Source organism: Melopsittacus undulatus, chromosome 6 (genome assembly GCF_012275295.1).
Source record: "Melopsittacus undulatus isolate bMelUnd1 chromosome 6, bMelUnd1.mat.Z, whole genome shotgun sequence".
Classification (NCBI taxonomy): domain Eukaryota; kingdom Metazoa; phylum Chordata; class Aves; order Psittaciformes; family Psittaculidae; genus Melopsittacus; species Melopsittacus undulatus.
The window spans coordinates 47,942,065-47,963,857 of NC_047532.1; the positions used below are offsets into that span (position 1 = coordinate 47,942,065).

General features: G+C 45.6%; 1 protein-coding gene across 1 annotated transcript in view; it reads left to right on the forward strand.

Annotated features, from left to right (window-relative positions):
- Positions 1-21,793, forward strand: part of LPP (LIM domain containing preferred translocation partner in lipoma) — a 337,577-nt gene that overhangs the window by 22,236 nt on the left and 293,548 nt on the right. Inside the window, exon 2 of the mRNA XM_031043045.2 lies at positions 3,721-3,826. The gene's annotated coding sequence lies outside the window, so the exon portion shown is untranslated. The remainder of the gene's footprint in view (positions 1-3,720; positions 3,827-21,793) is intronic.

The window sequence follows — 21,793 nt, forward strand, 5'->3', positions numbered from 1 at the left end:
AAGTGTAATTAGCACTTGACAATATTATTTTCATGGGCAAGATTTTCTTTTAAAGGGACTGGGGAGTCTGGCTATTTCAATTTCTAAGTGACCACTGTAAAGTTATGCTAGGGCTGCCTGTTTTCGTAAAAGTGCTGACTGTGCTTCTTTGAAGCTTGGAGTTCTTGCAGAGGTTTTAAACTGTCCATTTCTGAAAAATCTGAGCAATATAAGAAAGCTTAAACCATAACAGAGGACTGATGTTTAAATTCAGGTGTGTTAAACTACTGCATTTAGATTTAAATCTGTAAGTAGGAAACTTTGTTTTCCATACTCTAGTTGTTTGTTAAATATTGTTGATAACGCAGCATCAGTATTATCAGCCAGTGAATAAACAGTTTGTTTCTGATTGCCATGTCTTTAAGGATTTTAGAGTTTGTAGCTCTCAGTCTCTCATCTTATATACCTTTCAGCTTGGGATGGCATTTTTAACTTTGATCACTTTCTCAGCTTTTTATGATCTGTGTATTAAATTAAACTATTTGGAGGAAGTAAATGAAGAAAACAATCTTCTGTGAAATATGTACTCTTTCAGTAAATTCTGGTTCTGGTACTTTGTTCCAAGAATTTACTTAATGCTTTGACTGTGATAGCTGATTCTTGCTGTTTGGGCACTTGCTTTAAATGACTTGTAAATGATAAATTGCCTGTTGAAATGGTGCATTAAAATAAGTGGTTTGTATTGTGCTAGGCATAAAAATTAAGATGCAGATGTCTGCACATAGGTGTATACAGGCTCTGAAGTCTCAGCTGCTGTAGCTGGTGATCGAAAGGCACAAGAGTCATACTGAGTTCTGCCAGACAGGAGCTTGGCAGTGTAAAGCTGTGTTATTAAAGAGACTTTCCTGCAGTTCTCCTGCAGGACTGTGATAGAACACTGTGATTTCTTGTTGCAAGATGAAGATCAGAATTATCTGTGCACAGACCACTGAGCATCTCTAGTGGTGGTTCTAAACTAGGAGGACCTCAATTTTGTAGAGCTAAAAACATGCCTGCTGTTACTATTTCTGTTGTAAAAGCACCTGGATATTCCCCGTAAGGGTTCTTAGGGGATATATGAAATCCAGAGGTAACTCCTTAGGGACAGTCTTTGCATGTATTTCTCTGGGGACTTCAGTGAGGGAAAGACTTATGCTGGAATTGATGGCAATGATTTGGGTATGCCTGTACTGTGCACTCATATATCTTTCCCTACCTGAGCCAAAGCAGGAATGAACATGGCTCTGAGGGACAGATCCTTTTTTGGGACTTGCTGTTGTCTCTCAAGATCTGTATCTTTTGCCTGCTTGCTCAGCAGAGCTGGTGCGGTTAAGGTATCACTGTTCTAATCCTCTGTCTAGCCCTCTCTGGTGTGAGGCTCTCGAGTGCTCTTTGCTGAGGGATGTGTACAGGCAACTGAGAAGAGCGACTTTTGAGAGAGGAGCTCTGCTGATCTTGAGGTTTGGGGGGTCTAAATCTGAAGAAATGCTCTCCAGTGGGAAATACTTGTTGAGATTATGTCTTGAAGAGGTCTGATTTGGTGGTGGCATCATGGCTCGATGGTGTACGATGAGCAGCAGCTGTTCTGGTACCTTGGGTCTGACCTCTACATGTGTCTTCTGGGTATTTCTGCTCTCAAAGACCCAGATTGACTTTTGCTGCCTTCTGAAAAAGAAATGGGATTGTAAATAGAGTAGTTTGATAGACCAGTTCAGGTGGATATTGTTGTGACCAGACAGGCTGTCCCTGTCCTACCCAGCTGTGAATGTGTGGCCAGGAAGAAGTGCATTGCTTGGGCATCAGGGGGTTGCTGCCCATCTGGGACCATGCTGGGCACCGCTTGCTGCTGGGATGGGTGGTTTTACAGCAGGCTTAAGCTGAGTGCCTCAAGAAGAATATGTGGGGTCTTGGTTAACTTGCTGCAGAAACCCCAGTCACAAGGTGATGGGGACAGGGATGTGGAAAGTAAAGCCAGGAAGATGCGGTTCAACTAGCCAAGTCTGCCAGGTCGTGTAACTCAGGCTCATGTAAACATTCTGTGAGTTGAACCTGATGAAAGACAAGCCTAAGCCAAGATCTTGTAAACACAGGTTGAGTCCCAAGAAATGCTGTCTTACCTGGAGGTCCTGGAGTTGATGTTGTGAGTTGAATTGAAATGGTGTTGGAACCAGAGGGGAATGTTTTTGTCTTCTGCCTTTGCAGATAAGACTGAAGGGCATTTTGCCAGGAGCCTGAAGGATCTAAATTGTATATAACTCTACATCATTTAAAAATGAAAAGTAAACATGCACAACCATAATATTTGCTTGTACTTGTCTCCTCTTTGACGAATGGAGAGGAATTGTTCTTTGGCTGAGTTCACCAGCAATAAAACCCTGCAGTTATTCATCTTTATCCCAAGCTTACAGTGAACAGGAGAGCCCACTGTAATCTCTGGTTTAGTTTGTCCTTATCACACCTGAGGGAAGCATTGATGTGTGGGAACTTTTATACCTGCCCAGCCCTGTAAGGAATCAGGACTAGGTGCTATCACAGGAACCGAAGGACTGAGGTGGGAAGGTGCTGCCTGGGTCAGGGTGGACCTTATTGTGCTCATACAGTGTTGGTGCAAAGGAGATCTACTACTGCCTGGGAGAGGTGAGAGCCCTCCTTCTGTCCTGGATACTGTAGCATCAGGCATGGTGTGGGGGGCAAGGGTGGTGGCAGGGGGAGGAAGCCACCATCTCAGGGTGTGACAAAGAGGAGGGATCTGGACTGTGAGCTGAGCCACCAGCATTCTTCTGCATTTTGCTGCATGTTGGTTCTGTGGGCTCACATGCATGCTCATGAGCAGCCCAGGTGCAGTAAACACAGTCTGAACTGACCCATTTCCATCATTACAGCAGCAAACAGCAGTGACTTTCTCTGCTTAGTGGTGATGACAAGGCAAGCCTGTGCTTGTCATGAGCAGAGATAGGGCTGTCAGAGAGACCAGGATGTGGCTGGGACGGGATGCTAGCCGTGGGCCAGCAGGGGCAGGAAGGAGTGTGCGATACAGATGCTGCTTATCTCGGTAGCATGCCATGTGCAAAGACAGTGGTCGCATGGCATGACTGTCCACTCTGCTCTACCTTCATCTTCTGCAGAGGGGAAAAATGACACCGAGTCAGTCACTTCAGGAAAGGGTCATGCCTGCTTTGCAGCTACAGGAAAGAGTGTGGCAGTCCCCAATGGAAATAGGGCAGAGTTCCTCAGAGAAAAGGCTGTGCTGAAGTGTAGTGCTGGTGAGCTGGATTGTGGTGTAGTGGTAAACCCACAAAGTTAATTAAATGATGCCTCCTAGCTTCCTCTCTGTGCTCGAGGTCAGAGATGAGCAATGGATTCACCATTCTCTCTTGTTTTAAGCTTCATTTTGCATCTCCTTTTACTTCTTATTTCTCAGGGGCTTAAAGATCAGTAAGGGAGGTATAAGCTTGAGGAAATGCAAGTTGTTGGCTGGACTGTGATATCTGGTGCTGGTTGTTGGCCCAGTTTGAGGTGATGATGCTTGCTTATGGGGAGTGCAAGGACTTCAGGAGTATGGAGGCTTCTGTATAAGAAAGTTGGGGAGGAAAATGCTGCAGTTCCCAGAAGCTGTGTGGGTTAAACTGCAAGTTCTGGAGACGAGCCCTCAGGAGGCCCATCCAGTGTGAATCATATGGGTATCTCTCTCTCTCTTTGCAGGGCTGGGAAAGAAACCTGTCGTCGTGACTCCTGTGGAGCCCTGCGTGTCTCCAGAAGCCCTGCTCTGAGTTCATCCCACCACCAAGGCTGTGTGGTGTGAGAATCCGTACGTAAACGTGTTTCACAGGTGTGAGGGGCAACTTCCCAGAAGGATCAGTGGCTTTTCTGGTGGTGACACCTCGTTCATGGTTCTCTGCCAAAATGAAAGTCCTCTCCTAATGGAGGGTGGAGGGAGCTGGGTGGATTGGGATCACTGGAAAATACAATACAAACTGGTGGTTCTTGGGTGATGCTTGCACCAACAGGCTTTGTTGGGGGATAGCTGAGCAGCTAGAAGCTGCAAGTGTTCAGAAGTCATCCAGACTATGGTGCTGAGGCTTTAGACATGCTCTGTCATGGCAGCACACATGGATAGGTTATCTGGGGAGTAATGACATGCACGCATGACAAATGCATAACTATATATATATACACACACATGCTGCACAAAAGTAGGCACATGGAAACAAAGATGTGCATATACAGTATATACTATATGGTGACATATGAGAGCTTGGGGGTATATATACCAAATGTCTGTATATACTATATATGGCAATAAAAGAATGCATATGCATTCATGTTCTCTTTTTATTTTTCCTTTTTTTCCTTTTTCTGTCTCTTCTATATTTCTGAGGAGCTGTTGCAAAACTACCAGATTCAACCTCCTGGGGAGCCTTTCTGGCCAAGGTTTTACAAGCCAGCACCTGATTTGCCTGCCTGACTTCTTTCTATATTTATTTCTCTGCACCTGGTTTTTGCCTTTGCCTGCAAATTGGAACTGTCACATTTGTGCTAACTTTTGGCTGCATAGGACTTCAGCTTGCAAGTCCCAAGTCTGCTCTTGCGCACACTGGTCTTCACTGTCTGCATTACATGGTCTGTATTCCTGTGATACTGCAGTAGTCTCTATTCTGTATGCCATGCAGGTAGTGCTTTCTACCCCTTCAAGACATTTTTATGGATCAAATATTCTCAGTCACCCTGCTTATATAATGTCATTTAAGTGGAATTAGCCAAGCCTGACCTGGTGCCTGATTGATAACTATCTGTAGTGTTCTACAGGAGGCTTGACTAGGATTTCTAGGCCCCCAAGTTTTTACATTCCCAGGTGAGGACTGTGACAAGGACAGGGACTTGTGCCATGTAGCAGGGAGCTCCTGGTTAGGCTGCATGTGGCTGGACATGGATGTGTCCGTCCCTCTGGTTTCTTTCCTCTGTGTCATTTGGGGTAGAAGGTGCTCTTAAAGGAGAGGCATTGAATGCCAGGTCATGCTTAGCCAACACTAATGTGAGCAAAGTAGCAAGGGAGAGGGTATAACGGCATTTCAGCTTGGAAACTGAGGGGAGATCTTAATGCTGTCTTGGGGAACATAAAGCTGGGAAAATAGCTGTATTAAGGGTCTCCCATCAACAAATGCTGCTCAGAGGAGACACATGCTTCCCTATCTGATGGGTACGACTTGCACTTATTCAAAAGCAATGCTGGGCTGTCTGCAAGGAGCTGAGAAATGGCTTGTCCTCATGTGCTCAGGCCCCTGAGCTCCCAGCCCCTCTAACAACTACATTAGTTTTTGGCACAGGGGTCCCTCTAAGGTCTCAAAGACATTATTCCCATGTTTCAGCCCCAAGAGCTGTAAAACGTACCCTGCCTGACCCCTGTGCAAAGGCAGAAGCAGCAAGATCAGCACGTGTTCCCCTGGGTTTAGTTTACACGTCCCCACTGGGTATGCCACTGCAGCCTGCATTCCTCTCCTGTTTGGTAAGCCCTTTGCCTCTCAAGCTGACACAGCTAATATTTCCCATGCTGGCAGGGCAGGCAAGGTAGTGGCATTTAACTGTTAAGGAGAAGCTTGATCTGTTCATACTGCAGAACCTCAGAGTAGTAACGGCTGGTGCATGCCTGGGATTGGGTTTCTGCTGTTCCAGGTGTTTGTCCTCCATGTTTTAGTTCCCTCTCTTGACTTACATTATTCTGTATTTCATCCCACTGTTTGTCCTTGCAAATTACCAAGCAATACCTTGGTAATTTTTTTCTGTAAGGGGCTGGAAAGCTGAGTCAGAGTTTGTAAAATGTGCACCTACCTGACCCTTCTTACCTTGGTTTTGGAGCATCTTCTGCCATGGTGACTACAGTGCTTAGTGTATCTCCCATTTCTGACCACAGAGAACACTCTTGGTGGGCCTGCGGGCAGTTTGGGGTACATGGCTTTGAGGGAGGTTTTAGTGGGTTTTTAGAAAAATAACTGATTAACTGCCCACAGAGAGCTGGTCCCAGCCTCCATTGCATTGATGTTGTCCTGGTGTACCACTTAGTGCCACCTGGGCTGTTTGCTCTTTAAAGCTTTTATAACCACCTTTATAACTGCCAGTGCAATGGACATGTGCTGGTGCTGCCTGGCAAGATTTATTTTTTACAGTGGTAATGATGGATCACGAAGTTAAATGTGGTTCTTATTCTAGAACGCATTAAAGTGTGGGGGGTTTGTTTGTTTATATTTGGTGGGGTTTTTCTTCTTCTAAAGCAAGCATTTACATGTGTTTTTATCACCTGTGATACTGGGTGCTAAACTCATGCTGCCATTGGCCCCTGACCTCTGCCTAGTCACTGGATGTAATTGTACAGCCTCTGTCACTGCAGATTTTGGCTCCTCCCAAAGCCCACGCTTCAGTACCAGTGAAAGCCAGATGTACTATAATGTTGCTTTTATACAGTTTGTTTTGGCCATACATGGGCAGAGTTAGCTCTGGAATTCCTTCCCTACAAATTCAATAGCATCTTGTGGGTGGTGCTGGGGAATCACTCTGGTCTGGTTGGATTGCCTTAGCAGCCTGTTCCCCTTGAAAATGTTCTGATTTGCACATTCCTGAGAGGCTGCCTGCTCCTGGAGCCATGGCTTCAGCTACCAGGAGGTTGTCATCTCATGCTGGCAGGCATAGCAGTCACCTTCCTGCTGTCTGCAGGTTGGGAATGGTGGCTTGGATATATTGCTCCTGTGTGCAGACAGGCTCTGCAGGGACAGTTGTGCCCTCTAAGCTTACCTGTTCTGCCTCCTAAATTTGCTGTATGGGCTTAAGCATTGACCATCAAGTCCCTCTCCTAGGGATGGGGAGACTGAGTGCTCTCCTGTTCCTGCCTGCCACAGGATGCTGTGTTGTGTGTCCCAGCAGCAGTCAAGGACCTCTCCAGTGGCACTGATGGCTGAGCCTTGCCTTCTCTGGTGCCAAGCTGGTATCATGATAAACACAGCCTGAATTTGCCTGTGTGCCTTCAAAGGGTATTCCAAAAAATAGTTCTAGGAGGTTTTCTGTGGATGAGTGATGGATGAAAGGATGGTTTGTGGTGGGCAAGGGGTGATGTCTCCTGGAGCTGCCTCTGTCACATGTCACCAGGCATCCCATGGATGAGACGGAGATGCAGTGTCACCCATAGATCCAGGAGCCTCCAAAGAACAGGTGAAGAAGGTGACATGTAGCCCCATGTCCAGGCTGTGTGTAAGTCAGTAACAGCGATGTGCTCAGTTCAGGCTCCAGAGGGGCAAGTCCTCCCTGTGCCAAAGCCAGGGAGAGAAGGATGATTTTTTTTTGACATCCTTTGGAGTTTTGATCTCCATATTTGGAAATGTTTACCCATTGCTCTGATCTATTGCAAGGGAGGGGAGGTGACTCAGGGTCTGGTGGAAGCAGGATTTGAATTCCTGTAGTAAGGTTATCCCCCCATACCCCCCCGCCCTTTCTTGTTTTGGAAGCTTGTTGTGGTCAGTTCTTAGTTCTCTCCTGCTCCTGGACCTTGTTCCAAATTTGATCTGCTCAGGAGGGAAGCGTGTTAGCGAAGGAGCTTGCCTGGATGCTGGTAAGTGCATCATTGCTGCTTTAGCAAGCAGCTTGGGATTTTTTGTTTTGTTTAGTCAGATGGATTGCATTGAAGTGTGTGCATTGAGGGTGGAGGTAGGCACGTGAATCTCCAGTCAACATCAAGGGACCCTATGAAACCTTCTGTAGCAGGGAAAGTTGGCTTAATGGATTGATCTCAAAAGGCAGAATGTTTCTTCAGGCCTAGGTGTAAGGATAATTTAAGCCAGCTCTCGTTCAGTCATGCTCTTTCTTTTATTTTCAGTGGTTTATGCAGCAAGGCAGCAGAGCAGTGTAGAGTTAAATGAGTATATATGCATGTGGTCAGCAAGTGAAATACAGCTTAAATATGACTTCTGCCTCTTAAGCCAGAGGGTGTGTTTAAAAGGCTGCATAATGCATAGATATATTTCTCTCAAATGTTAATATTTAACTGTTTTGTTAGGGACCTGAAGCAGTTTAGCTGCTATAACTGGATGAAGGTTCAGTGTCCGTCTTTTCCTGTTATTCATTAGTTTTCCTTAGTGTGAAGTTTTCAATCTCTCTGGTATTGCAGCTGGCTGCTTCTCTTATTTCCCCCCCCCTCCTTTCCTTTCTTTTTCCTGAAAGGAAACTGCAGCTTATCCAGGCAATCAGGGGTGTCAGGGGAACCTGGAAGATGCTCTGCTTCCTGTTTTATTCATGGCAGCTAAAACCAGTCTGGGGAATCTGGAGTGGAGATCCACCATCCCACATTCCTCTTGTTGTTTGGAGCATGTAACATGTACAGAGTACTTTTAACACTGCTCAAAGGGGGTGCATAGCAGCCAGTCCTGTGCCTCAGACAGAAAGCACTGCACTTTGTCCTTTTACTTGGGAAGGGGTGTTGGTGAAAAACCCATTATAGTTCCTACTGCTGGTTCGTGATACTTGTATCTTCTCAACTAACTTGTGTTTTTAGTCTGATTCAAACCTGTTGTTATCATACTTTCCTTGTTTTAAATTTAAGACCTTAGTTAGTTAAATCTCTTGTTGCTTTGCCCTTTTAAATAGGGATTAATACTTGGTTTTAGGTTTAGTTTTCCAGAGATGTGTATTTGCAGCAGGTCCTTGAGGAGCAAAACTGGCTTAATTGTTCTAGGCAGGGATAGATACTTGGCTTAGTTTGCACAAGGATGGGGTGTGAGCTGAAAAGTACTTGGCCCCAAAAGATGATGAAGGGACTGCTGAAGCTTATTCCTGCAGGTGGGACACATTGGGAGCTTGTAGGCTTTAGTTGCATTTTAACCCTTGTCGTTTCAACAAGCTACTTGGATTACTGCAGCCCACTGGAAGGGGCTTGATACTGGCACAAAGGAAAGAACTGCTGTCCTAAAGTGTATATGGCCTGAACAGACAGTGAAGGTGATGGACTGGAAAACAGGATGTTGGGGAGACATACGGAGATGTTGCAACACCTGAAGCCTCAGCCCGGCAACTCTCCAGGGAGCTGCCCATTCTGTGTCATGTGTGGTGGTGCCAACCTGTGACAGGCAGTGAACTGGCAGTCTGTGTCACTCCTTGTGTGCTGAGCTTTGCTTTTGTATGTGCACACATGGCCCCACAGGACAGCAATACTTCCTCCTTGCACAGCACTTCCCCTGCTTGGTTATGCCCTGGATCAGACCCTGCTTCTGGGTGGTGCATGGCTGTGGTGCATCCAGGCTTCGCCAGCTGCTTGTGGCTGAGCTTGGTGTTTTGGAGGCAGCATAGTGAGACTGGAAATGGTGATGTTCTGTTCCCCTTGCAGTTTTCCCCCTTTTCTGCTTGCCAGGACAGACTGTTTCTTGGAAGACAAGGATGAGCAGTGCCTGAGTGCCATAACACAGGGCTCTGGGCAGTGCTCACCTGGCATGCCTGGGGAAGCACACTGGGGCCATTAATCTTCATGTGCCGATCTTTCTCTGTGCAGCATCTCATTGCTGCAAGGACGTGACTTGAGAGCTGAATGGACTGTGAAGGATGAGCTCGCACGTGCTGCCTATGTGTCCCCTCAATGGGTGCAGGCAGGGCTGGGAGAGCTGTTGGAGGATAGAGGATGTCCACGGCTGGGACTGCAGGCTGCCAAGACTCTCCATCTGGTATTTCTCGAGGATCTGGGCAGATCCAGTGATGATCACTGATGCTAACCAGGGTTCACAGTGTATCCTGCTCCAGGAACACAGCCATTAAGGGCTGACCTGTAAGTTAATACAGCTATCTATAAAGATTTTCCCTCCTGCAGCTTGGCACCTGGTAAATGCTCAAGTCTGAGAAACCTTCCATGGCACTGGACCTCAAGTGTGCTCCGTGCCTTCCTTTTTTAAGCTACTCTCAATCACTTCTAATAATGTATTAAATACAGAGGTTTTGCTTTAGGTCCCATGTAAGGAAGATTGGCTCTCAGCCCATCCTTCATCCCAGCTGTTGCAGCAATTGATCCAAGGCTGGCACTGTATGGGATGTGGCAAACTGATGACACTGTCACTGTGTGACTCTGGTGCTTTCAGGAATTTACTTGAGGGCTGGGTGTACATGCCCTGCAACATGTAAGAGAAGCTGCTGCAGATATGTGCAGCACACATGGGCATGGAAGGGATGAAGGCAGGACAAGGTTGTGAGCTTAGATGGCTCTACACATCTGATACTTCCTATTTCTGTAGGCAAAGCTTTAAGAGCCTTTTAATGCTAAATCGTGCCCACGGGCTGGGGAAAGCTTTATTATCCTGGTGTGCAGGCATGGAAACTGAGGCACCATGTGGCAAACTTCGGAAAAGTGCAAATCTTTTGATTCCACATGACTGTTCATGCTCATCTCCCACAGACAGGTGCACACTTCACAGCCTAAAGCCAAGTGGTGCTGTTAAACCTATCTCTCTTACTCTAATAAAGTCATACTTTTCTGAACACAAAATATTTCTGAGTCTGTTGCTTAAAGGAAAACAAAGTCATATTGGGTATTTCATAAAGTTGATAGATGTAGCTAGTGTGTGACATGATCCCAACACGTATCACCATCATTTCCAGATGGCACCTCACCTAATTGTACTGCTGCTTCTTCCTGGGATCTAAATAGATTGTAGGCTTTTAAGACAGGTCTGTTGTTATTAGCTTTATAATACACATTCTCCTGTACCAGATGTTGCAAGCAGCAGGAGGTCTCACTTGCAGCCTAATTCTTCAGTCAACTTAAGGGGGGAATTTGCCCCTGAGAACTAGGTATTTGCATTTGGGATGAGATCTCCCAAATGAGAGAAACTTGTTTGTCTCCAGTGAGTGTGTCGGTTCAAGGACTAGCATGCCCAGGAGTAGGAAAAATGTTGCTCTTGTTTCTTTACTGCTGTCTTCTAATAGTTAACTGTGCTTATTGCTTGACTTCGTTTTAAAGAAACATCAGCTTTTGAAAGCTGGGCTGCCTGTGGTGGGGAGGAAAGAGTCCTTGTGCTGTGCTGTCTCACACCCCTGCTGTGAAAATATCACAAGGACAAGTTCCAGTGAAGCTGCCCAATTTTGGCAGTCACTTCCCTCCTACATCCTTGTTCTTCAGGTAAATCCCTCTCCAACTCCATTAGCTGTTCCCCTTTCCTCCCTAAAAAGTCATTGCCATCCCTTGAAATTAAGGAAAAGACAGGAGGAGGGAATAAATGGATGTTAAGAAGTAGAAAACAATCAATTAAATAGTACATAGCATGTAATTTTCCTTGGAAACTTACCATGAAATTGAGGAGCACTTTAACAACTAGTAATTTAAATTGCATTCGAACACTGCTAATGGGTTGTTTGCATGGGAATTTCGGTCATTTCACAGCAGGTCATTGTCTTTAGTACCCCTTCATTCAGTTAAAAAAAATAAAATAAAATAAAAAGATCTTGTAATGAGGAAGATGCTGTAGACAGTTGGTCCAGCTGTTGCTGGTAAAAGGTTGTGGAAAATTTGCAAGGTCCTGTTACAATCTGAGCCATTTACATCCTTAGCATTATCTCTTCCGGTGTTAAATTCTTGGGATTTGGGCGCTTTTTACCTAAAAAAGCTTGTTATTGCTAAAAGGTAGGAAAATAACATTATTCCTGTCATACTCATGAACATGATGGAGGCAGGGTGGCTGAAGAGGCTCATCCAGGCTCATGTAGTTGGGGTTTGTAGCAGTGGGACTGACCTGGAACACAGCCTGTGGCTTGTGTCTCTATCACCTTGAATGGTTCATAACAATGCTTTGGGATCTCTGTCTCACTCCAGCTCCAACCCTAACTATTCTATGATTCTAACAGGCAGATGCTGTTCAGCTGAAGCTGCAGGGTATTTTTACTTGTTTTCCCAGTGTTTAATGCTCTCCTCCACCACTGTTTTTCTTAGAAAATGCCAATGATTTTCAGCAAAAGGCAGTATCAGCCTAATCGTGTGCTATTTTGCTGCCGATTATGCTGGGAACAGACTCTATAGGAAGGCAGACGCAAGTTACTTGTTGCCTGTTGCTGAATGAACATCCCATTTTCAGAGCAGGGTTTTTGCAAATCCGTGGGTATGCTTAGCATATGGAAGGGGGTTCCAGTATCAAAACAAATCTGGCCTTCTGTTTCTGGATGTGTAGGTTGTTTCTTAGAAGATGGAACCTTTAAAATCTGTCCCTGCAAACATGGCTGTTACATCCTGCTATTTCTAGAGACATGAGGCAGCTGTCAGCATTGAGATAAGCTATAAAAAGGCACTATTTTCCAAAAATGGCTTTTTTAGCTATACCTGCCAGACAGCTTGGCCAGCGGGAGTTCACAAGGAGTGTCACCGATGCTGCCCTTTTATGTACAGGGTGCTAAGCAATGTAAAAGCTTCTGGGCAACTCTCCAGGGGCAGCGTTAAGCACCAGCTCTTCAATCTCTATCTTGTGAAATGCTGCTATGCAGAAAAGTGCATTCAGTGTGTAGGAGGGGATACTTGTTGGTTTGATTGTTCTTACCCGATCTCCCGTTGTTTTCTAGGTGATTGCTTTGTCCTCAGCTTTTGTTCTGGATTTTCATTGTGCCTGTCTTGTTTCTGACTGGGTGACTGTCTCTAGTCACAGGGTGGTTGGAATGTTCCCCCCCACCCCCAATCATTTACTTGAAGGTATTCCTGTTTGCTATGTAGTCTGAGGATAGCTGGTGAGTTCAGATGAAACCAATAACAAAACCTATTTTTTCCTAAGCCTCTGGATAAGGTTTCTCATAGTGTAACGGTGTTATCACTTATACTTCCTGACATATGCACTACCTGCAGTGCTTTGTTAGTTATCAGCTAATTCTCCGCTGAGATGTATAAGTGTAAGAAAGCTGCATCAGATAGTTTTCTAGAGATAGTTAAGACTTTGAGGATGGAGAAGGACGAGGCTTTTGAGCATGTTCCCAGTGAAGAATTCCTGAGAGCTGAGAGAGGACTGGAGATGGGTGTTTGTAGGTGAGGGGCTGGTGTGTGGGGGGGTGGGGGATGAAGCTCACATGACGGAGGAATGCAGGGGGCCAGAGGGCAGCAACTTGAGCTATTGGGAAACCCCAGACAGCTCAGGTTCTCCTGAGATATGGAGCCATTTGATAGGGTCAGCTCTGTGAACTGTCTAGCGAGGACTGTTGCCCTCTTTTCTTGTTTGAATGAGCATTTTTAATCACATTGATCCCTGAGAAGTGCTATTCCTGCTATTCAAATCCCCCCTTGCATACGGGCAACCAGCAGGTTTGATGCATTGGCTCAGCTCTGACATGGATGGTGAGGGGGTGGATTCACTCTTGGGGTTTTTTTTTGTCTTTGGAGCATGGGCTGCCTCTTAGTCACCTCTTGATGCTCTGTGTGTTGTGGGTGACTTTTTCTTACCCCAGTTTTCTATTTCAACAGCCCACTTGTCTCTTTTCCAGCCTCCTTCCTGAGATGCACACTCAGCTGGTGGAAGTTGATGTAGATGCTCCCCTAGCAAACAGCTGTGTGTGTTTGCTTGCCCAGAAACCCACTGAAAACTGAATAGAAATGAGGCATGCAGCATTTGAAATGATCCCAGTGAGTAATGTCTGGCTGTGTTCTCCCCTTGTGGTGTTCTCACATATTCCTCTACATCTTGGGGTTTGAGCTTATGGGAGAGCAGGGCTGGTAAATGCCCTTGGTTTCCCCACATCCTTTAACTATTTTTTGAACCAGTGCTGATGAATATACATGATAACCTTGTAACTGAGAGATAAGGAAGAAAAGTTTCATGGGTAGATTATTTTGCAGCAGAGGGAAGGCAAACACCAAGGGAGCTTTGTGGAGGGAGCCCATGCTGGTAACACAGAGACAGTTTATTTATCATATACCTGCCCTGTAAATGTATGTTGTGCTTTTCAAGTAGGGAAGAAGACAATCCTTGGCCTAAAGAGTGCAATTCAAGGCAGACAAATATGCTTTTGAGGACTGGGGCAGGAAGGGCATGGGTGATGGCTAGAGATTAAAATCAAGATAAAGCAGATTCCTAGAAGAAAAGGACTTCTGAGATGGGAGTTGCTGGTTATAAGAAGGGTGTTTAAGGAGCAGATAGACAGAGGAAGGTAAATGGGTATGGAAGGAGGTGAGAAGACCTGAAAGAAAAGGAGATTGAAGGGAAGAGTAGAAATTGAGAAAAGAAGTAGGAGGGAAAAAAAGAGCAGCAAGTCATCTGTGGGAGGGGATACTGTGGGATGCTGTAGATGAGAGTAGAGATGACCTTAATGCTATGCTGTAACTCAGCTACTATGATGAGTCATCTCCCAGTGTATGAAGTACCAGTTTCTCCTCTGAATGGAGGATATAGATCCTTGATGAAGTCCAGTGCTGAAAGAGCTTTTGGAGGGGCTCGAATGTTCCATGTGGCTGGTGGGATACTGGATGGTTATGTTTTATGCAATCTTGTTTGTGTGCTATTGCTAAGTTTTAATAGGCAAGTGCATAAGTAACTTGCCACCTTCTGCTTAATGCCATCAAAGTTGGTCTTCTAGAGACTTACACAGTAAATCGAGGATTAACTTGTGTGTGTATACATAGATATATATTTAATGTTGATATACATTGCATGGGTAGGTTTTTCGAGTGCAGCAGGTTGCACTTCAATGACATCTGATGGGATATGGGTGGAATCAGTGGTTTATGTTTTGCCATACTCACCCCCCAGTAAAAACATCTTTGCACTAACTTCCATTGAACTGAGCTGGAAAACTCTCTTGTCATCTAGTTCCTATATATGCATCTTTCAGTTTCCTAATGAAATACTTAGACTTCCACAGCTTCCTGAGAGACTTTGTTTCATCCTCAAGGACTGAAGGAGTGAAGGGAGAATTTACTGTTGCCAGCTATATTTCCCTTTCTCTGTATTGCTTATCCTTGATGTTTGGCATTTATATGCTGGCAAGTGCCTGTAGATTGGGAAGTCCGCAGAGTTCTCCTGAAGCAGCAGTAGTAGCTTCACCTAGACCTTTTCTCTCCCCAGTCTGATTCCCCTCCAGTTTGCTTATTTTTTCTGGAGGCTCATGTCTCATCCATATCTGTTTTTCTGGGTCTCCTTTCACTGCTGATGCTTTCCAGATCTTCCTTCTGATAACTCATTTACTCTCCAAAGTAGTCCCCCAGCCTTCTAGTCCTTTCCTAATTGTCTATTACTTAGACACAACTCTTTTGTAGCTGAAAAAAGGCATGTGAAAATGAAGGGCATTTCCTGAGCTCAGTCCATCTACTGTCATGGCATATTGTTCTAGCAGAAGAGCCTGAGTTTAGAACATCTGAAATTGCCCATTATCTCGGCTCATTTCTTGCAGTCCGTAATTTGAGGGTGGGGAAACAAGGGGAAGAGGAGGCGAGTCACTCTAGAAATGACTCATTCCACAATAGAAAGATACAGAATGTTCCATTACGTTTTCATTGCCAAAAATGACTCTCCCACTCCCCCCTCCTTTGAGGTGTTGCAGATGCTTACTAGCCCTAGTGGTGGTGTCTCTTGGTGTGTGCAGGTTGGTGGCATAGCCAGCCCAGCAAAAAGATGTCTGAGTTTTGGTTCAGACCTTACATTCTGGGTGGACTGATGCTGAACTTGGTGGAGATGATGTGTTTTCAGAGGCTGAAGAGATTCCTGGCTGCTGTCAGGTAACTTCATGTCACTGAAGAAGCAGACCTCTTTGATAAGAGGAGTCACTCCCAGCCTTCCTCTCTGGGAGGAAGGCCAATGGATGTGCAAGGCATAAGGAAGTATAAAGAGATATAATGGAAAGTATTGTGGGATATTTGCCAGCAGCCCCTTTGGGCTAGTACCATTGATTGCTCCCTTGGGCTGACAAGATGTTTCAGTGGTGTGTCCTTGATGAAATTTTATATTATTTACAGTTATGGGTGGACATGGAGAAACTGGGCCTTTTCTTACCTGCAATGTTTACACAGTCCTATGGTTAAGGCAGTGATATTACCTTTCATTTGCTGATCACTAAGGAAGGGAGGCTAAGGGACTTGTCCAAAGCTACACTGATGGGTGCAAATGTATATAAGCATGTATGTATGCATGTGGATTCGTGGAATTAATCCAAGTTTCCTGACTTCCTTTATCCTGTCCTTCCTGCTGTCTTCAGGGGCATCGTTATAGGCAGCCCTATTGTAGCAGCTAGCCGTAATTATATCAGTGCACAGGAGAGTGCTCTCCTGGGGCTCTTTCCCTCAGGTGGTACCCATCTGCTGCTCTTGCGTGGCATGGCAAGTGACGCGTGCCTGGGAATGGGATGGGAGATGCCACTGGGCTCATATCACTGAGCTGACCTCAGTGGCCTCTTCAAAAGGCTGCAAAGTATTTGTGGTTATAGCACATCTTCCACCTGCTGCAGTTGAGACCTTGATCTGCTGGTAAACTTGCTATGCTGCTTTAGTAAATAAACTCCACTGCTAACAGGTAGGGTTTTGGTGAGAGAAATTCAACCTGCGAGGGACATGGCTGAGTTCATGGGCATGCACTCCTGGTAACGTTATCTGCTAGAACAGACGGCACCAACTACAGCTTCCACTTCATCCTACACTGGGAGAAGGTCTTGAAAGGAGCTGGACAATGTGGGGTTCTGCACTGTGGTGTGCCTTGATGGCAGGGGTGGGATCCAAGATGGTTTGCCATCCCCAGCGAGTCTAAGTAGCTGCTGCCCTGCTTCAAAGCTGCTGTCACAAAACCTGAACATTATGGAATCCAGGGTGGACACAAATGTGTTTACAGAGCAAATAAAGGAGGGAGAGAAAAAAGGAAAAGTCTCAAGTTGACTTTGGGTGTTTTTTAAGTGGTAAAACTGAGAAATTCCTGAGCATGTGCAATTGGTATCTGTTTAAACAGAAACTTCTTTAATAGCTGAAATATCAGCTTCTACAGAAGAGCTTTCCTGGAGAGTCTTTTTCATCTCTAACTGCCTGCCCCATTTGGGTGTGGAGGGGGATGTCTCCAAAGGTGTGGGGCTTAGTGTTTTTGGTTAGGTTCATTAGGTGTTTGCAAAGGGCGATGCCTGCCCTTGTTCCTGGCTTGCTTCCACCTCCCTGATTGTATAAGGGTAAAAGTGATAAATTCATAGGAACATTTACCCATGTGGGTCATGAGGGTTCAGTGCCTGATGTCATTTGTTTTGGTTAAGTATAATTTGGCATCACTATGTATGTATATGGCTACATATGTTTACAAATATAAAGCAGTTGAAAGGGTCAGGTATAGACACTGGTATTTCTCAGATCTTTGGATGAGGTATCAAGATGTTATTTACCCTGATCCCAGAGGAATAAGGTGCAGCATGGGCTGAAGGGCTGCTCTTCCATTTGTGCTATATGTGCTATGTCTGCAAGTAGGCTGCAGTCTCTGAGCAGCTATTCAGCTGAAAACCAGTGAAGTTGTCAGAGTAAAAATTGCTGGAAAATGGGGTACAGAGGTAGAGGCAGAACAGGTGGTGATAAAACCTTTGCTGGTATGACTTGCCTATTAAAACCTCACAGGGTCTTACTGGTGGTATTGATACACCAGCAGCCTGCTGTGGGCAAAATACTTTTTGTGTATAATTTGATTTAAAAAGGAGAGGCATAAGGGTGTTTCAGAGTACTATCCTGAGCAGTGATAGCAGGCACCTGCTCAGAAACAGCATCGCTTTGTTTAGAAGAGCACAGCAAACACCTCCATTGCCCTCCTAGTTAGCTACACCAGTGACCTGTGGCTTTCTGCTTGTGCTGGAACATGCAAACGTACACTTTCCCCCTTTTCCCCTTTTTCCTTTAATCTTTTTTTTTTAAACACAACTTAAGTGCCTCTGCGGTACTTCTGCAGCAGTTTTTTCACCCTGTACTGATTCCCACATGCTTATCAGAGGCTTCTTTGTTATTTTGATAGCACTTTCACAAGAGGACTAGCTATAAAGAATGGCCTGCAGGACCTGCTTCAGTAGGGCTATGCCATGTGCGGCTCAGTGATGCATGGGGATGGATCCATAGCAGGTGTGTGGTACCTCCAGCCTGCTCTGTCAAGGCTCTCCTCTGAATATAAAGGAACCATGTTGAACTCCTTGCAGTTATAAGGCTTCGAAAGCTGACATGAGCTGTAGCTGCTGGATCACTCTGTGCAGGTCTTTTGTTGTTTCTGTATACTGGAATAAATGTGGAGCAAACTCTGAACTGTTTGAACAAGCTGCACTCTCCTTGTAATATCTCTTTGTCTCTAGAAAAACAGGTGGAGATGTTCAGCCCTCCCTTTCTTGCCTTCTTCTCTCCAGCCTTGAGACTATCTCACTATTGTGGATTGCTTGCGTTGTACACAAGTGTGTTACGTTTGTCCCTTGAGAACACACCAGTCGCTGCTGGTTTGTCTCCAAATCATTGTCCTTGCAGTCTTGAATAATGCCCACATTAAGCAGGTGGAGCTGATACAATCACTTCCATTGCAGTTGACAGCAACTAGGTCAGATCCTTTCTCACTCCTTCCTGTCAGAGGACAAAATAAAGCACATGTGAAAGCAAAATACATGAGTTTTCCCCTTTGTCTCCCCTCCCTGGCCCCTGAATCATGGTTTCCTCAACAACAAAAAAGAAGTCTCAGCTAGCACCATTCTGTTTCACAGAAAAGGCTGAATTTCTTAGAGTCAACATTTCCATTTCCATGTCTGAAAAGGTTTAAAAAAGTAAAAGAAAAAAAAAAAGAAAGAGGCAGAGAGGCTGCATGTGGTCTGGCAGACAGCCAGGCAAGGAGTACTCCTTGGCCGCATTATTAGGCAGATAACTGTATCAAGAGCTTTACCATCAACCTGGTTCTGAAGGCTGTGGTGCTGTTTGAAATGCTGATGCAGGTTTGATGCTAGTGAGAAAATGTATTGGACTATATGAAGCCACTCTTTTGCAAAACAGTTTTATTCCTTCTTCCCCTACAGTAACTTGTGTGCCAATAAAGTTCCTGGTAAGCAGTTAAGGTGCTCCACAGGGAGGTATTGCTGGTTTTGAGCTTGCAAGTCCTTTTCTGTACTTGTGAGCAGCTGTTTGTTCCTGCCTCCAGTAGGAATCATACCTAGAGTTTGCATGTGTCAGATGGAGTGTCCCTGAGTAAATTAGACTGCCTTGAAGATCATCTCACCCAAGAAAGGGACCTGTGTCAGCAAGGACGGAGGAAGTTTTGAGGCCCATGGTTCTTGTTCAGAAGGTGAGTACTCATGGTGTGGGGAAACCCTATCACTGGCACTGCAGTGCCTTGTAACAGAGGGAATGCATGAGGCAGTGGAGGGGCAGAATTCAATGATCCTTGTGAATTTAGATGCAGCACTTAAAACACGTGAGGAGCAAGAGCTGATGGAGAGATGCATGGGGCTGCTGGCTGGGAAATTTCTTCTCTGAAGTACTTTAAGGCCAGCAGCAGTATGTCTGTTGGTAATGCTGCTAGATACCATGTATCTGTCTACATTCCCATCTATAGACAGTATGTGCAAGGCTATATATAAATGCTATGGTGGCTGGTATTTTGGCTGATACACTCACAGTTTTGTGCCACACTGGGAGATTTAAAAATATCTTCCTGTTCCAGGAACATCTATACCATAGCAGATGTCATCCGGCATGGGGAGTGGCTTCTGAAAAGGGAGCACAATATTATTACTATGAGACTTAGTAGTCTATTAGATTATTTATTGCTTCACTGCCACCATAAGACATGTGAGGTGTGTTATTTCTGCCTGTCGGAGTTTTTCACACATGCAGGCAGGCAGCATCTGTCACTCCTCCCTGCGAGTCACTAGCTTTCATTCTCAATGAACTTTCTTTCCAGCTGGAAGGAAGGCAAAATAAAGGCTCCAGGACTACATGGAGCTGATGAGCAAGATGTTCATTAGCAATTATTGATCTTGGAGTTGCGCCTCTGAGGGCTGTCTTGAATTTGGGTGCTTCTTGGCCAAAACACAGTCACCTCGTGCTGGTGTTTTATTTCAAGGCGAGTCAACCTGTTGTGTCATGCCCTGTGGAAACCTGTTATGAGTCAGACCAGTCTCGGTTGCACGAGACAGAGTAGGATAGGAAACAAATGTGAAATGATTTTCTTTTGGGATAGCTCTCAGGTTCCCTGCCCTCAGTTCATCGGCTGAGGACTTGGCAGTGCTGCCTCATCACCAGGGCCTGTTGAAGTGTGGGCAGGTCCCATTTTTGTGCGTCCTTGCAGAACTGTGGGGTTTTTGTTGTGGTTATGAAGCACTGCCTGTGCCAGCCACATTATGATGGAAGTGCTCAAAGAGTGAACGCTGGCATCACCAGCAAGCTCTGCTTGTACATGCAGGGCTAATTCTCCATTGCTCATGCTTTGGACTAGGTTCGGGTGGAGTCTTTCAGAAGGGCTGTAGAACATGTTGGGGGTTTTACCTCAATTGCAGAGAGTTCCTGGGCTTATAAAGAAAGTAAAGCAGTGAAAAACGAAAAGGCAACAGAAATGAGAAAAGTCACACTGGAACCTTGACCTGGGTCTGTTGTTTCAGGTTATCCTGTGAGGTTATCAGTGCTATGTTCAAATCCTCTTCTTTGTACTGGGGTGGGATGCTTGTCCTGTAACTGAAAGCAGGGTAGTCTAAACTGGGTGAGGATGTAGGCTTTGGATGTGAATCCATCTCCCATTTTACTGGTGAGGAGGTAAAATAATGATCACTGGAGCAGCAAAGATGTGGAAAGTGGGATTAGAAGAAGGCACTTCCTAGGAAGATTGACCAGGTAGGAAGAGTGTCTTTGGGGCTTGTTACTTGTCTGAGCCTGGCAGGTGTGCCATGTTCCCTGCCAGGTTTGCCTGTGGCTTGGTAGGGTGTTGTCAGCACTGCCGAGGTATCTTTGTCTGCGAGCTCTTTGCAGAATTGTGGTGGTATTGGTAGAAGTTTTGCTGTAGGGACTGGAGGCAGCCTGTGGCATCACGGAATTGGCCCAGTGAGTGTTTGTTGCCATGACATTGGTGCCTGGGGAGGTGTTGAATGGCCAGAGGGTTTTTGCTTCCTGTTCAGGGGCAGTCCAGGAGCAGAAGAGTGTTGTGAGTTTATGCTCACAGAAGGCACAAAGGACTGTTGGATCTGTACCAAGGTAAAACCTCTAGTTTTTCTGTCACTTTCAGTCCACTGTTAATGTCAGAAGCAGAAGGATGTTTGCAGGGTTTCCATGTAGGTCTCTCATTTCTTGCATCCTACAGTTCTGGCCTGGACCCACTTACTGTTGCCAGGCAAGGGTATGCAAATGATAATTCAAATGAGATTAAGCCTGTACCTTCCTCTAACCTGGAGATGGACCTTCGGTGTTTTTCTGCCAAGAGAGAAGTGGCAGGGACATGTGTTGGGGCTGTCTCCTCCCTGCTGTAGCTGGAAGTTGGGCTTACAGCAGGAACACTAGATCAGTTCAGACCACCTTCATCCATCCCAGTGTCCACCTCTGCCTGTGGCTGGGCAATTGATGCCAAGCGAAGGCTATCACCTTTCTTACATTGCTATCAGAGAAGACATGGCTACAGTGAGACCTGACCTTGCACGACGCCCTTACTGCTATGACCGTGCAAAATCCCTGAGCATCCACAGCGCGGCCCTTCTGGCAGATGAAAAGCAAAATACATAGAAAGCTTTGGCAGCGTGGGTGTGTGCTGGGAGAACAGAGAGGAGGGGGGGTGGAAAAACATCTCCGGTGTCATGTCACCGGGTGCCAGGAAGCAGCCCAGCATCAGTGTGA